This window comes from Carlito syrichta, unplaced genomic scaffold, assembly GCF_000164805.1.
Source record: "Carlito syrichta isolate Samal-C Ts95f unplaced genomic scaffold, Tarsius_syrichta-2.0.1 Scaffold309091, whole genome shotgun sequence".
NCBI lineage: Eukaryota > Metazoa > Chordata > Mammalia > Primates > Tarsiidae > Carlito > Carlito syrichta.
The window spans coordinates 136,325-141,129 of record NW_007253187.1 but is presented as its reverse complement, the minus strand read 5'-3'; the positions used below and the strand labels follow the sequence as shown (position 1 = coordinate 141,129).

Sequence of the window (4,805 nt, the reverse complement as noted above, 5' to 3'; positions counted from 1 at the left end):
CACGCCTGTAGTTCCAGCTCCTTGGAAGGCTGAGGCGGAAGGATCGCCGGAGCCCAGCAGGTCGAGGCTGTGGTGACCGGGAGCGGCCACTGCACTCCAGTCTGGGGTGACAGAGTGAGACTCCATCTCAAAAAAAAAAAAAAAAAAGAAAAGAAAAAGAATAAAATATTATGCAGCTATAAAGAAGAACAAAATCATGGCCTTACAGCAACATTAATGCAGCTGGAGACCATCATTCTAAGTGAATTATCACAGAAACAAAGAACTGAGTACCTGTTCTCCTTCATAAGTGGGCCCTGATCACTTGTCAGAGGAGCACAAGCATAGGATCAGCAGACTGGACACTACTAGGGGGGAGGGGAGGCATGTGGCAACACACTGGATACCTACCTGGCCCATTATTAGTGGGAGAGAGAGCCAGCTGGAAGCCCAAACCTCACCTGCTTGCAACTTACTTATGTGATAAATCCTCACTTTACCCCACAACTCTAAAATAAAATAAGGCCAGGCTCAGTGGCTCAGTCTGTAATCCCAGCATTTTGGGAGGCCGAGGCAAGTGGACTGCCTGAGCCTGTGGGTTCGAGACCCCCCTGGGCAACTTGGTGAGACCTCATTTCTACAATAAATTAAAAATTAGCCAGGCATAGTAGCGCACACCTGTAGTTCTGGTTACTCGGAAGGCTGAGGCGGAAGGATCGCGGGAGCCCAGCAGGTTGAGGCTGCGGTGGCTGGGAGTGTGCCACCACACTCCAGTCTGGGCGACAGAGTGAGACTTCAACTAAAAAAAAATTAAATTAAATTAATTTTAAAAATCTCATTCCTGTAGTTCCAGCTACTTGGAAGACTGAGGCAAAAGGATTGCCTGAGCCCAGCAGGTCAAGACTGCGGTGGCCATGAAATGAGGCTCACACCTGTAAATCCAGTTGTGGGAGGATTATTCTGTGAGGTCAAGTTGGCAGGATCACTTGAGCTCAGGAATTTGTGTCTAACCTGGGCAACATAGTGAGACCCCATCTCAGTAAGAAAAAAGAAAAGGCCGGGCGCAGTGGCTCACACCTGTAATCCCAGCACTTTGAGAGGCAGAAGCAAGAGGAATGCCTGAGACCAGGGGTTCGAGACCAGCCTGGGCAACTTGACAAGACCTGGTCTCTACAATGAATCAAAAAATTAGCTGGGCATGGTGGCATGTGCCTATAGTCCCAGTTACTTGGAAGGCTGAGGCAGAAGGATCACCTGAGTCCAGCAGGTTGAAGCTGCGGTGGCTGGGAGCGTGCCACCACACTCCAGCCTAGGAGACTCCAACTCAAAAAAAAAAAATTTTTTTTTTCAGTTCTGCCACTATGTGACCCTGGGAAAGTACCCTGCTTCATGAGATTATTGTGAGAGTTAAATGGGTTTAATATATTCCAGAGCTAGGCCAGGCATAGTGGCTCATGCCTGTAATCCCAAACTTTCAGAGGCCAAGGCAGAAAGACTGCTTAAGCCCAGGAACTAGAGACCAGACTAGGCTACATAGTAAGACCTTGTTTCTACAAAAAAATAAAAATTAGCCGGGTATGCTGGCACGTGCCTGTAGACCCAGCTACTCGGAAGGCTAAGACTGGAAGATCACTTGAGCTCAGGAGTCTGAGGCTGCAGTAAGCCAAGATCATGCCACTGCACTTCAGCTTGGGTGACAGAGTGAGACTCTGACTCAAAAAAATAAACTAATTAATTAAATAACAAGCCGGGCTCAGTGGCTCAGCCTGTAATCCCGTACTTTGGGAGGCTGAGGTGAGTGGATTGCCTGACCCCGAGGGTTCGAGACCCGCCTGGGCAACTTGGCGAGACCTTATCTCTACAATAAATCAAAAAAATTAGCCGGGGTGGTAGTGTGCACTTGTAGTTCCAGCTACTTGGAAGGCTGAGGCGGAAGGATCACCTGAGGCCAGCAGGTCGAGGCTGCAGTGACCAGGAGTGGCCACTGCACTCCAGTCTGGGTGACAGAGTGAGACTCTAACTCAAAACAACAACAACAACAACAAATAACAATATACTCCAGTGTTTAGGACACTGATGTCTGATGCACAGTAAACAAGCAGTATTGTAATGTTAGCTACTGATAGGTGCAGTGGCTCACACCTGTAATCCTACCTTCTCAAGAGGCTGAGGAAGGAGGATCGTTTGAGGCCAGGCATTTAATTCACCAGCCTTGGGCAGCACAGTGAGACATCCATCTCTAAAAGAAATTGACCAAGCATGCTGGCACATGCCTGTAGTCCTTGTTCCTCAGGAAGCAGAGGTAGGAGCATTGCTGGAGCCCAGGATTTCATCCTGCAGTGTACTCCCTGACTGTGACAGCACTCCAGCCTGAGCAACAGATAAAGATATCTCTCAAAAAAATTTTTAAAAGTTGGCTATTATTATTTCCCTAATCTAATAAAATACAGGTCACAACAGAACCAAGTCACCCACTTTACATTTTATAGTTCTTTATATTTTGCAACATATTTATATACATTATTCCATTTGAAATGTAAAATAATTTTTTTTTTTTGAGTTGGTGTCTTACTCCGTTGCCTAGGCTGGAGTGCAGTGGCACACTCCCAGTCACCCCAGTGTCGACCTGCTGGGCTCCGGCGATCCTTCCGCCTCAGCCTTCCAAGTACCACACTTGGCTAATTTTCTATTTATTGTAGAGACAAGGTCTCACCAAGTCACCTGGGCTGGTCTTGAACCCTCAGGCTTAGGCAATCCACTCGCCTCGGTCTCCCAAAATGCTGGGATTACAGGCTGAGCCACCAAGCCTGGCCTGAAATTTAAAATTTTTTAATTTAGACGGAACAAGTATCATTCCCTTCCTATAGATAAGGAAATCCAGACTCAGAAAGATTAAATAATGTCCAGTGAGATATAGCTGGGACAGTGGATTTGGTATTGAATCTGTCTTAACGCCTAGATTTGTGCTCATTCCATTAAACAAGTACTTCCAATCTGCATGCTGTGGCCAGCCTTGTAAAAAATAATAATAATAATTTAAAAATCACAAAATAAACCGGGCTCAGTGGCTCAGGCTGTAATCCTGCACCTTTGGGAGGCTGAGGTGAGTGGATTGCCTGAGCCCGCGGGTTCGAGACCCACTTGGGCAACTTGGCGAGACCTCATCTCTACAATAAATCAAAGATTAGCTGGGCGTGGTAGTGCGTGCCTGTAGTTCCAGCTACTTGGAAGTCTGAGGCGGAAGGATCGCCAGAGCCCAGTAAGTTGAGGCTGCGGTGGCCGGAAGCGGCCACTACCCGGCCACTACACTCCAGTCTGGGTGACAGAGTAAGACTCCAACTCAAAAAAAAAAAAATCACAAAATAGGCCAGGCTCAGTGGCTCAGCCTGCAATCCCAGCACTTTGGGAGGCCAAGGCAAGTGGAATGACTGTCTGAGCCCACGGACTCGACACCAGCCCAGGCAACTTGGCGAGACCTCGTCTCTACAATAAATAAATAAATAAATTAGCCAGCGTGGTGACGTGCCCCTGTTGTTCTGGCTACTTGGAAGGCTGAGGTGAAAGGATCACCAGGGCCCAGCAGGTCAGTGCTGGGGTAGCGGTAAGTGTACCACTGCACTCCAACCTGGGCAATGAAGTGAAACTCTAACTCAAAAAAAAATCACAAAATAAAGCCAAGAACATTGGTTTATGCCAGTAATCCCAGCACTTTGGGAAGCCTAGGCAAGAGGATTACCCAAGCTCAGGAGTTTAAGACCTGCCTGGGCAACATGATGAGACTTCATCACTACAATTTAAAAAACAATTAGCTGGCTGTGGTGGCATGTGCCTGTAGTTCCAGTTACTTGGAAGGCTGAGGTAGAAAGATCATCTGAGCCCAGCAGGTGGAGGCCATGGTGGCCCTGAGCATGCCACTGCACTCCAGCCCGGGAGACGGAATGAGACTTTGACTCAAAAAATACATATAAAAAATTTTAAAAAGCCAGGCTTGGTGGCTCAGTCTGTAAATCCCAGCACTTTGGGAGGTTGAGGTGAGTGGACTGCCTGAGCCCGCGGGTCGAGACCTGCCTGGGCAACTTGGCGAGACCTCATCTCTACAATAAATCAAAAAAAAGTTAGCCAGGCTTGGTAGCATGCGCCTGTAGTTCCAGCTACGTGGAAGGCTGAGGCGGAAGGATCACCGGAGCACAGCAGGTCGAGGCTGCGGGGGCCGGGAGTGGCCACTGCACTCCAGTCTGGGTGACAGAGTAAGACTCCAACTCAAAAAATATATTTAAATAAGTAATAAAATAAAAAAGCGTGAGTGTGTTTATTTTCTTATGGACTTGAGTGCTGTCCCAGATCAGCACTATGCCTCTATTATGCTTTGGCTAGCCTAATGAGTTCTTAGTGAAAAATCCTACAAAATGAATAAAAAGTGAGCAACTACAACCAAGGTAAGACCCTCTGGGAAAGTAACTCTATATAGACCCAAAAAAAGCTTTCAGTTCAAGTAGTCAGACTTGCTTTTCCAGGCAAAGCATATCATTCACCCAGGAAATTATCTCAGAGAACAATACAAGTAATGATAGAATACACTTTACCTCTCTTTCAGAAATAATCCTATACAGAAAACTCCTCTTCCTGTTCTCACGCTCTTCACTGGATAAAGAAGTAAATCCAACTTTGAACTTACTCTCAACTCATACCTTTCCTAAGTCAGTTTTATTTATTTATTTATTTTTATTTTTTTGAGTTGGAGTCTCACTCTGTCACCCAGACTGGAGTGCAGTGGCCACTCCCGGCCACCGCAGCCTCGACCTGCTGTGCTCTGATGATCCTTCCGC

The 4,805-nt window shown here is 47.0% G+C and overlaps 1 protein-coding gene across 3 annotated transcripts in view; it reads right to left on the bottom strand.

Moving 5' to 3' along the window:
- The window catches only part of FAM222B (family with sequence similarity 222 member B), a 54,564-nt gene that overhangs the window by 28,838 nt on the left and 20,921 nt on the right, over positions 1 to 4,805 (bottom strand). Inside the window, exon 1 of one of the 3 annotated variants that reach the window (XM_021716916.1) lies at positions 1,619 to 1,685. The exons of the other annotated variants lie outside the window; for them this stretch is intronic. The gene's annotated coding sequence lies outside the window, so the exon portion shown is untranslated. Of the gene's footprint in view, positions 1 to 1,618; positions 1,686 to 4,805 lie in introns of those variants that run through there. 3 annotated transcript variants of the gene reach the window in all.